This window comes from Amblyomma americanum, chromosome 11, assembly GCF_052857255.1.
Source record: "Amblyomma americanum isolate KBUSLIRL-KWMA chromosome 11, ASM5285725v1, whole genome shotgun sequence".
Lineage (NCBI taxonomy): Eukaryota > Metazoa > Arthropoda > Arachnida > Ixodida > Ixodidae > Amblyomma > Amblyomma americanum.
Genome location: NC_135507.1, coordinates 94,658,278 through 94,670,519, shown reverse-complemented (window position 1 = coordinate 94,670,519; position 12,242 = coordinate 94,658,278). Strand labels below are relative to the sequence as shown.

Here is a 12,242-nt window from a genome sequence, read left to right as displayed (position 1 = left end):
CTGGCAGAAAATAGCAGAGTGAAACTGGCAACCTCGCAGTAAAGGGTATTCCTCAGCACACACTAACAAAAAGAGGCAGAGTAGGCATCTGACACAGCCACTGCCGTGTGTCTTTGACAGGAATGGAAGTTCCGTGCGATTCGAAATACTGCGGCGGAAACAACGCGGAGCATTTCAGTTCACAAAAATTTGAGTTTATAGTGAGATAACAAATATTTATCCACACAAAACCTGCCCCTACGTTTAGGAGGGTGAACATTGCACATGTGCTCGTGAAAATTTCCAGAGAAAAAACTGCAGCGGATGACCGTGCCCATGCGGGACAAATTCATAGTCCAGAAAGAGTGAGTCCACAGGACATCCACTGTCCAGAAGCTGATATCCGAAGGACATCCATTGGTTCACGAAGAATGACTTGATTATTTCCTAGAAAAGACATCCGGCGGACGTCTCGTCTACATCCAAGCTGAGCCGCGGACGGTCGTATCTAAACGGGATGTCCGGTGGATATTCGTGGTCCTTTGAGCAGCGATAATTAACGAAACCGGATGAGTAGGGTAAGAGACACAAGCAGTTGTTCTCAACGCAGAGGAAAAGTACGACACGTTTCAACAGTGCGCAGGTTTTTAAATCCTTTCTGTGTTCATTTAATGAGGCCTAAAAAGGTTACGGAGAGAGCTGGCCTTGCCGATACAACACCTATTCGATTTCATTTCCGCCACCCGCGCAGATAATGATCACAGATAACAGGAGCTTTCGAGAAAAATACAAAAACTAAGTGAATTAGACTGAAGCAGAATTGAAGTGGATCGTCGAGCCTTCTTAAATTTCCTTTTTAAAAGCGTCCAGGTTTACTGTTAAGTTTCAACACAGTGTCAAAAGAACCCCGGCAGTCTTGGTTAAGGGTAAGGCATTCTTTCATAATGGTGCTCGTATGTGATTCCGGTAGGTGATCAGGTCTTGAGTGGCACATTACACTCGTTGTCGCCATAGGCCGAGTTACTGGACCTCTGTCCTGTCAGAATACCGATGACATTCAGGAGGTTGCAAAGGGAAAATTTTACTACAGAGCGGACCTTTGTAGTTCAATGATGGTATTAACTGAATCTCCCCCCTCCCACCCCCCCTAAAATATTCTATCGGGCCTGGCAGTGTAACTTCAGGAAAGGCCCATTTGTACAAAATAAGGTGATATATTTGGCGAATCAGCGCCCTTTTAATTGACTGGAAGGAGTGGGGACTTAATTTTTTCGAAGTGGCGCAAAAAGTGACGTCATTAGAACACAAATTTTTAGGATGGGTTTTGAATTGTTTTTGCGGGTAACTAGACTGCAAGACAGACCTTGCGCAGCCGGCGAGTTTTATCCCGAGTGAATTGAATTTATGCGTGTTATTTAAGCTCCTACGCTTTGAAACCAGCAATCGAGTCAAGAACAAGGCCTGAAAACATTGAGTAGTATTACAAAGACCTTCGGGATTGGGATGGAAAAGTCAAAGGACAGAAAGTCATGTTGGTATAAAATTAGTAAAAACAGAATATACACATCAAGAACCGTCAGGCTAGCACCTCGGTAGGACTCCGCGGCCCACCCGGCAATCTTTCCGTACTGGGGAGATCGAGGGATCAGTTTTACTAAAACTCGTGCCTATACGTCACATTTTTTAAGCGAAAAGCTTCACTTCGCTGGGTAAAGCAGTCGTCGCGTAGGCCGGAGAATGACCTTGAACGACCTTCACCCCAACCACTTTAGCCGTGTGTGAGCATATGTGGCACAGTCATGGTGTCGAACCCCTGACCTTTACCCATGACCTTTAGTTGACCTTTGACATTGGGTGACCTTCGGGTGGACCTTTGACCTTAAGAACATCCGTTGGGGTGATGAGGAGCCACGTGACGACATCCGATGGGGGGGGGGGGTCGTAAGACCATGTGATACCACGTCATATCCACGTGGTCGTGTGGGTATACAATATAGAACGGCTGTCGCGAGCGTGTAGTGGAGCTGCCATGGACTAGCCGCAGATGCTGAGCAGGCGTCTTTGCTTTTCCCTGAACTCCAGGGTTAGCCAAGTTAACCCACTGCCAATTTTTCTCTTTTGTAGTCGTGCCTGATGCACCCCATTCGCCTTAGGCTGATGTAGCTGGCAGTTCGTTCAAGTGTGCCTTCGGGCCACGCCTTCGCGACTGATTTCAGTTGACCACGCCGACATCACAGAATTTTGCATTGCCGCTGCCTTTAGGCTCCTCGGTGCCTCGAAGTCTTTCCCGTAAAGAACGAAGTTGATCGAATTACGCTGATAAATTGGCACCTATCATTGCAGGACACGGGTGATATGATCTCTGAGAGATATCTCCGAAATTGACATCTCGCTATGTTAGATGGCCTTACCTACTGGCCATTAAGTACCAGACGTCCATGGACCAGTTTTCACGATGATGGTTAACTTTGAACCACATAACTAAGGAAGTCTTGGGTGCAGCTATAAAAAATTTGCACACTTAACAAATTATGCGTCCCGCAAATGTTTCCAATATGCTTGCTTTTTGTCGCTTAGACGGGAAGCTACTGAGGGTCAAATATGCGTCATTTTGTAATTTTTCGTCTATTTTTAGAGCGCCGCATTTGAATAAATATTCACTGCATTCAAAAACCACTCTGAAAGTACCAATATTACATTTCATTAAAATGCTGCAGAAACAGACCTAATTTTGGTGTAGTATTTTCGCCCAAACGCACCCTGCAAGCAGGTGAGTCGAACAAATGTGGTTTTCTATGCCCTATTTTTTTTTTGCTCACTCCACTCGTACCAACAGCCACGGCTATTAACAACGCATACCAATAAAACGTAAATTACAAGCCGGAGGACTATGGCGATCACGCAAACATGGTTTAAAATGGCCGTCCCGATCAAAACACACGACAGTTTTCTGTCGTATTTCTGTCGCTCGACGCAACTCTGTCGTGCGAAAGAGCCTCTTGTCGTCGGTTCTATCGCATGACAAAGGTGTCTAGTGAGCTCCTTAACACGGGCATATATACGGTACAATATATTCGCTTTTAAAGTGGCTCTTACAGCAAACAAGCACCGGCAGCTGCATCTCGCAGGTAAGTCAATCTGGATTATACGTGACTGTTCGCCATGGCCTGGCATCCTGTAGCGCGTATAAACCTACCTTGTGCCTCAGAGCCACTGAAGCGAGCACGCCAGATACCACAACCAATGTGTCCTCTCAACAAATAAACCGCCTACGTCTAATGAAACCCTAAAAGGCAATGCAATCAATTATTAATTAAGTGAGCTGCAAGAGTGGAAACTGATCAGCGATTTTTTCAGCAATTTAGAATAACCATTTAACTTAATTTCTTGTCGTATTAGGGAGTGACCGCAATATTCAAAGATGGAGATGTAATCGTTAACTACTGGCCTATTTCAGTACTTCCTGCAATATCTAAAGCATTTGGAAACATTGCTAATCCCAGGTTAGTTTTTCTTTCAAAACCATCGAGCAATAACTGAATGTTGGTATGATTTTGGGAAGCACCAGCAGACTGAACAGGAATAACTGAAAGCACGAAAGATAGAAAACATACTCTAGATTTGTCTTTACATATTAATAAGGTATTTTATTCCAGACAGTTCGATTTATTTTTCAACAAATTATCCAGATACGCTGTTCGAGGCATTGGACAAGACATTCTGAATATTTATGTGAATTATCGATTTCAGATGGCTAAAATATTGATGTTTTATCAGTGTGCGCGACAATAAAGCAAGGAGTACCGCAAGGATCAATATTGAACCCATTTTTCTTTCTTATTTATTTCAATGACGGTGTCAGGGTAGCTAGCTCGCCTAAGTTATAATTATGCAGATGATACTGTTATCTGCTTCTCTTCACACACGTTACTGACACTAGAATCTTCGATAAATAGCTACACTGCGCACCTTTCACAGTGGTTAAGCAGAAATTGATTAGATTTAAATGCCTCGAAAGCCATGTATGTCATAGTTCGTCCTGCCGGAAAACCTTTACATAGCATCATCATCAAAGGTGCGGCTGCGGACTACTTGATAATCCATAGCAAACGTAAAGCGCGGCAAACACAGGGACGTAAGAAAGGCGACGGACAAGCGCTCTTAAGTTCGTGTTTGCCGCGCTTTAGGTTAACCATCATCATCAGCCTGACTACACCAACTCCAGTGCAAAGATCTCTCCCATACCTCTCCAGTTAAGCCTGTCCTGTGCCAGCTGCGGCCATCCAATCCCCGCATACTGAGGGTGAACTCGAGGACACATACATGTCAGGTTCAGAAGCAAAACTTTTTTAAAAATTATAAAAACATTTCAGCGATTTCTGTACACTAGAAAGAAGACAACACGGGCGCCTTCTTTCTTGTGCCTAGTATTGCAGCTAAAATTCTTTTATAACGTCTGACAACCAACTAGCCCCGCAGTGAACTCCTTTAAACTTTTTTTTTAGGGTATGTTTAACGAAGACCTGAGGTGGTGTGCGCACGTAAAAAACCCAAGTGGGGAACTTGCCCGCACATTTGGATTAAATTTAAAAAAAAATTTAATCCAAATGTGCGGGCCCGCCACGGTGGCTCACTGGTTAGGGCGCACATTTGGATGTCTGTACAAGATTTTCCACAAACACCTCTCTGGATAAAAAGAATTTTTTTTCTTTTTTTAATCAAATTTTTCCATGGGTTAATGGTTTAGGGGGAGGGGGCACTATAAGCAACACACTTATACTATACTATCTTAGAAAAAATATTATGCTGTGCTTTGAATATTTTTAACCAAAGATACGGGATTTAAAAACTGTCCTTCTGTTTAAAAAGTGCAGTATCCTAAGGTATACGGCGGTATCCCAATGGAAGAACAGTTATATTTTTAAAAAGTGGTAGGGATTTAACGCAGTTAAACCGAGTAGACGTGTGAAAGCAGATGTTCACTCTTTCATTATTCAGTTGGAGGGGACACTTAAGCCCCACCTTAGTAATCTGCGATTCGCTGATGACGTTGCCTTGCTAAGTCACTCAGGAGATGAATTGCAAAACATTATCAATTAGTTAAACAAGCAGAGCAGTACTGTAAGTCTAAAAATTAATATGCCGAAAAGCGAAGTAATGTTCAACAATCTCGGAAGGAACCAGCAGTTTACACTTAGCAGCGACGTGCTGTAAGCGGTAAGAGAACACGTCCACATAGGGCCGGTATACTGACCGCAGATCTGAATCACGAGAGGGAAATAACTAGAAGAATAAGAATGGGGTGGAGCGCATTTGGTAGGTTCTTTCAGGTCATGAATGGCAGTTTACCAATTTCCCTCAAGCGGGAAGTGTACAACAGCTGTATATCTTGCTTGTACTCACCTACGGGGCAGAAACGTGGAGGCTAACGAAAAGGGTTCAGCTTAGGTTAAGAACAACGCAGCGAGCCATGGAAAGAAAAATGATATATGTGTGACGTTAAGAGACAGGAAGAGGGCAGAATGAGTCAGGGAACAAACGCAACTTAATGACAACCTATTAGAAATGAAGAAGAAATGGGCTTGGGCAGGGCATGTGATGCGAAGGCAAGATAACCGCTGGTTCTTAAGGGCAACGGAGTGGACTCCAAGAGAAGGCAAGCGTAGCAGGGGGCGGCAGAAAGTTAGGTGGCTGGATGAGATTAACAAGATTGCGGCAATAAGGTGGCCGCAGCTGACACAGGACAGGGTTAATTCAAGAGATATAGAAGAGGCCTTCTTGTCCTACAGCGGGCGTAGTCAGGCTGGTGGTGATGATGATGATGATGAAATTCTCGATAAAACTTGTAAAGTTCTTACTGACGTGTGACTACACACGCAAGCGTTCTTCGGCGCAGACCGTCCTGACAGCCGGACGACCGATGACTTCTGAGAAGTTAGTTTTGTAGTCGGACTACGCTGTGATGCCCACCTCATGACTCCGATTCCACAGGCGAGCTACGCAGCTGAGATAGGAAGGCACGTGGTGGGGTTTGCTTCCAGCGTCCCATTTTACGGCGTGAACGCTATAAGGAGCCCAACCTGGGCCTTGTGCAACTGAGGCAGGTAGAATTTGGTAGGTTCTCTAATTTCACGTCTGCCGGTTGTCTCGATCCGCCGCGATCTGATCGGGGCGCTGGAAGGTGGACGCTTCATACTGACAGGCACGCACCAGCGTGCGTGCCTGTCTGGAAAGTAACAATTTTATACTCGCCAAGATTCACACAAATTACAGGAAAATCACATCGTCTTTTGCAGCCATTTCATTTTGGAACACATTGCCATTCACAATAAAAACCGCAGTCTCCTTGCTTGTATTCATCATCATCGTCAGCCTGACTACACTGCAGACTGCAGGGCAAAGGCCTCTCCCATGATTATGCAATTAACTCTGTCCTTTGCCAGCTGCGCCCACCCGTATACCCGCAAACTTCTTAATCTCATCCGCCCACCTATCCTTCTGCCACCCCCTGCTACGCTTGCTTTCTATTTGAATCCACTCCGCCACATTAAAGGACCAACGGTTATCTTGCCTTCGCATTACGTGTCCTGTTCAAACCCATTTCTTCCACTTGAGTTAGACTAGGATGTCATTAAGCCGCGTTCGTTCCCTCACCCACTCTGCCCGCTTCCGGTCCGTTAAAGTTACACCTATCATTTTTCTTTCCATGGCTCGCTGCGTTGTCCTTAGCTTAAGCTGAACCCTTTTCATTAGCCACCACGTTTCTGCCCTGTAGGTTATATTAAAGAGGTATTTTTGTTGGAATTGTAATGTTTTATTCTTTTTGTAAGCTTGTTACCTGTGTTATTCTCATGTTACTTTGTTTTTGTAAGTACTGATATGTTATTTTTCGCATTTTATAACCATCCGTTAACTACGCTGTTATTTCCTTCGCTGCAATAATTTATCAGGGGTCCCAGTAACGTCTTCCATTGGACCATCGTCTGCTGGAACTGTTGGAATGTTGGCACTAATAAACCTTGCCTGACTTTTGAAGGTTTTCTTGAAGTTGATAAAGTCACCCATATTAGTTTGTGTTCGAAGTTCTCAAGTATTTTGTTTTTAACGTTCAGAAATGCCACTTACGTGGAGTTCTACTTTCGAAAGGCGTACTGTTCTTTTGTTATAACGTCTTGTTTTTAGAAAAAAGTTTTAAAAACGTACATCATAATTTCTTCGAAAACTTAAGAAATTATTGGGAGAACCGGAATTACCCCTTAATTATTCAGGTCCCCTGGTTACCACCTTTAATATAGCAGATACCTTCGGGATTTTTAGTTTTTCACGGAATGTGCCAGAACTGATAATAATGGGATATGTGAGACAGCGATTGACTAACGTAAAAAGAAGCTGCAAGAGGTTCTGGATAGGTTCGGGTTTTAATTCGTCTACGCCGCAAGGTCTGCTGCTGTTTAAGTTTAGGAACATGTACGTATCTCTATTTCTGTATTGAGGCAAATAAAAAACGAAATTTATGTTCAGAAAAGACATACGAGATGTGTGCCGCATATGTGTATGCCGCCCGCATTTCTTTTTACTAACTAGCTATAACAAATGTTTGTCGTTTCCTGCTTGTGCAGTTTTTTTTTATTTTCAGGTAATTTTTTATGTTAGACGTATTGTTAACCATCTGTACCCTTTTCTGATTTTTCTCCCCCACCTTTAGGAGCCCGCCCAGGCTTAAAGTATTATTAAAGCCACAAAAACAGTCGTATTTTCGCTTTCAGACGCCTGACGGATAAATTTCACGTGATCTGTGGCCTTGTATCGAATGACCCAAACGGGCATCCGGGAACTAACTGCGACAGAAAAAAAAAAAAACGGGCCGAACATCCAAGCTGGGGTGACCATGTCCGTCGGGCGTCAAGTGACATCTAAATCGTCCGTGGATGTCTCTTGCAAACTTTCATCCGTCTTTCGCATCCACAGGACGTCATAATGACGGAAACGTGTACGAACGTGTGACGTTCATTCGGCCGCCTTTTTGTTTGCACGCGCCGGTCATCACAGACGGTGTCCGCAGTCCACATTCAAGATCTAACTCGTCGTTCCGCGGACATCCGGTTGCGGACGTCCTCCGTACATTCTTCGGACGCCTGCGGTTCACTGGGTCTCTGCAGGTACTAGTTTTCGCAGAGGCGAGCCCAACAGTAGACCCAAGGAGGATATATAAAACTTGCTGGAGTGGAAGCCGCCTATAAGCGCCTATGGGCAAGGGTGAAGCCGCGCCGAACGGCCGGCGGCCATCTTACCAGAGGCAAAAGGCAGCCGCGCCTGTCCGCGCTTCTACTTTTTCGCGCTGCTCATGAAGGCGCTTGCATTCAGAAACCAATGAAAACAAGTGCTTCTGGTTGTAAACGGTAATCTCCCATTAACTATAGCAGCCAACTGGCGTGATGAAGGCTATTTAACGTGGAAATATTAAGGAGAAAAGCATAGCGCAGCCGCGCTTTTTCGCGTTTACAAAGCAACGCTAACGAGCGGTTCTAGTATTAAACGTCTATTTTTCGTCAACCAGAGGGAAACTGCCATGTACAAGGCATTTTTCCAGCTCAAATATTAAGCAGAAAAGCTTAGCACTGCCGCGCTCGTGCTTTTCCGCGCTGCGGATAACGTTGCTCGCATTTACAGAGCAACAAAAACGAGTGGTTCTAGTTATATGCATTTATTTTCCATCAGCTAGCAGAAAACTGGCATGTAAAAGGCAGTGTAACTGTACAAATATTAAGGAGAAAAGCGTAATGCAGCTGCGCTCGCGCTTTCTCGCTTTGCTGATGCAGCTGCTCCCATTTAGAAAGGAATGCGAATGTGCGGTTCTAGTTGTAGTCGTTTATTTACCATCAACCAGCAGCCAACTGATATGCAGAAGGCGGTTCAAATGAGCAGATATTAAGGAGAATATCTCACAAACAGTCAAGAACACCATGACAAACACCCTACTGGTGATTGAAAATAATCACCCTCGACAAAAGTGGTCTCACTTTGTTTTTGATGAGTTCACGGTTTCGTTCTTTCGTCATGTGGTGTATTCTCACTTTTATATATTCTTCAGCGATTTTTTTGCACAAAATATAAATATGGTTATCAAGTGGATCAAGATCAAGGATGTGGTCCTCCAGTCTCTGGAACCAGTTTCTCTCTGTGCAGGTGCCCAGGACTTCAAGAATGAGGTGTTTTGATCTTACCGTCACCATTTTAATAGTATCATATTCTGCCTGTAGCCGTCACAGCCCCTTTTCAACTGCTTCACACAGGCCAACGACGTCTTGTGACGGCGAAATGCGTCCACCTCGGCTCTTTTGCCTAATTAAAGGTGCCAGTTCATCCGAGTGCAGGGCTGCGATGCACAGTTCACATGTTACCGTTGAACGAACTTTCTGAACGACGAAACCTGCAATGTACGGCACAACAGCACCGACAAAAGCTGACAGGCTTTCTGGGCAGTCAATGCGATGGGTATAGTCGTGGTCGTCGGCCTGCAGGATTGATGACCTGCGCATATCAGTAAGCATGCTGTTTTCACCTACCAAAGCTCCTGTAGTTGTTGGATTTAGAATTGAGACTATGTCTTGGGAGCAGTTTCCAGAGTTTGATGAAGTCACTTCTGTCTGAACCAACAGACGCTTGTATGCAGCCATGAACTGCGCAGCGGTTGGGTTGTTGTTATGACCCCCTCGTGCACGTATGGACCCGAAGAAGTTTTCGGCGTGATCTTGGCTAAGCTTGTACGTCAGCAAGTATTTCAGCTGATCCTTGCGAACAAGCTCATCGAACAATTTTTCTGTGCTGGTCATGCACACCAAAAATCCAATGAACCCAGTTTTCTTCAGCCCTTCTATTACTGGACGCCCTGCCGGGTCTCTTAGCCCTTGTATGTAGGCACGGGCCTCGGAAAAGAATAGCTTCCTGTTGGCTTCATTCTGCTTGCGAAGAGGTGCCTTATAGGACCTTGCAAGTGGGTTTCGAGAGTTCATGATGTCGAACAAGCGATCAAAGAGCCTAATGAACTTAGCTGTTGCAGTGGCACCCTTGAACTGTGGCAGCTTGAGCACTTGTTCGCAGAAGTCCAAGGCGTCAGCAACTGAAGCACTCAACGCTTGTACTGCATATCGTACTTTCATTTTTTGCTTTTCCCACTGGACATGCACCTTTGTGAGCTTGTTTCCAAGCCGCAACCCTTCTCCACGTTGCAATGCCTCCAATGCCAGTATATAAGTCCACTTCACGTGATTTCCTTCCATGTCAATAAGGTGGCTTACAGTTGCCAATGAGTTCCGCAGAAGCTTAATCATGTGACAGGCATCTAAGATAAACTGAATGTTTTTGGTGCAGTCAGCAGGGTTGACAAAGCTTGTAGAAAACCGGTGAGAACACGGTAGAAGCTCAGCGCCTAAACATTTCGCCATAGTGAAGTTAGAGGAGGCACCATCAAATGTAAGAGAGATGACATTAGCATGCACTGACTCAAGCTTGTCAATGCACTGCTTAGTCAGCTCCGCCCTCTCGGCACCAGTGAGTGTGTCGATCAAAAAGTAAGCGACAGGCATCTTGATTCTGACATTTACACCAACAATCATGTACACACACACATTTCTCGCTTCAGGGAGACTGTCGTCATCTAGCCCTGTTCCAAAGTCCACATACCCGACTATTTTGTTTCCAACAAGTTCTACATGTTTTCTTATGGCCATGTCGTCCACGATCAGAGCGCAGTAGAATGGCTCATTCCGTGATTGTGTAAATTTTTGAAGGAAGCAAAATGCTTCATCTGTAAAGCCAGGAGCTCCGTGGACTGAGCGATACCATTGCCTAAGTGTCCGCTGTGAAGGAAGGGCATCATTGAATTTGGACCTGACGTAGTCATACGCGGCCGGGGAATAAAAATGCAAAGTCAGCGCGAACGCGCGGCGCTCGGGTGTGTATACACCCTTTTGCTTGTTGCCCGCTCTGTTCAGAAGCTGCTGAATATCACTTGAAAATGAAGACGTGAACACCTGTGATCCTTCTTCTGAAAGGAGTTTTTGATCTCTGATTTCCTTGATAATTTCTTGCGCTGTCTCATTTCTCTTTTTGAGTCTTCGCTTCGTTTGCTGCAAAGTTTTAACTTTCTTTTTCAGCTGAGTTATTTCTTCCTCAGAGGCACTGACTTTTTCTTTTTCTTTGTACCATTGTTTGGTGGGTGAAGGCACAGGTGGCTCTTCTTCAGCTTCAGACTTTTCATGCTGCGGTGAGCAGTTATTGGCTGGGGTGTCTTCATGCTTGGGGCCTGGACGCTTCCTTTTCACCTGAAATAGACGCCATATGTACATCTCATGAGTCTCAAGTCAGAGAAAAATAAGAGCAGTTGTAAAGCTATGCCTCGTTTGCTACCAAAACTTACTGCTTCATAAAGGTGGATGTATGTTATTTTCAAATTTCGCTTAAGCATCTTTTCAAATCATTAGCCTGTTTATTTTGTTTAGTATCTGAGCTTGCATATTAATTAGATCTCTTCACGTCACCACCGACGCGCGCTTACTGAACAGATTTGCAGACTGAAGCCGCATCTGCAGCCTACGGTTATGAGTAGCAGTTTTCGTACTTTTTATCCTATGAAAACGAAAAAAAAAAATTGAAGCTGTGCAAACTCTAGGCGCAATAGCGGTCTCTATCCAATGTCATGGTTACAGCCTAGCTGAGGCGACCCTGCCAGACGGAAAATTTGATGTAATTTTCATAGAATGTCATTCAAAGGTAATGCCCTTCATTAGATGCGACAATGGTAAATTTAATGACATTAGTTGAAAACGACATCCGCGGTCTAATGAGCTCGAGAAACTCAGTCGCATTTCTCGCTTTTGCAGCTGGCAGGGCACACAGTGTTGATTTTTATCCGGCTTATCACGGCCACTTCTTTTCAACGAAAACGAGACCGCCACAAATACATCGCGCGACGTTCTAACATACTCACGGGCTTCTGTAGATGCTCCGGAAACGCAGGGAACACAGAAGGAACACTACCCGCACGCGGTCGCGTTGTCTGTCCGGTGCGGTCGAAGCACTGCGGCGCGAAATGCACACAGCAAAGGCGATCTCCATCTTTCGCATGCCACCTTTCACGGCGAACAGCCCGCTCCCACAGGCTCCGCAGCTCCAGATCTTTTGCAAACCTGTCGGCAATTCCAGGACTATTAGTCGTTGCACACAAACACAACTTATCAGTTGACATCCATCGGCAACGCGAG

At 44.9% G+C, this 12,242-nt stretch overlaps 1 pseudogene; it reads right to left on the bottom strand.

The window, feature by feature from the left end:
* Positions 1-8,920: 8,920 nt before the first annotated feature.
* On the bottom strand, positions 8,921-9,656 carry LOC144111368 (uncharacterized; annotated as a pseudogene).
* Positions 9,657-12,242: the final 2,586 nt, after the last annotated feature.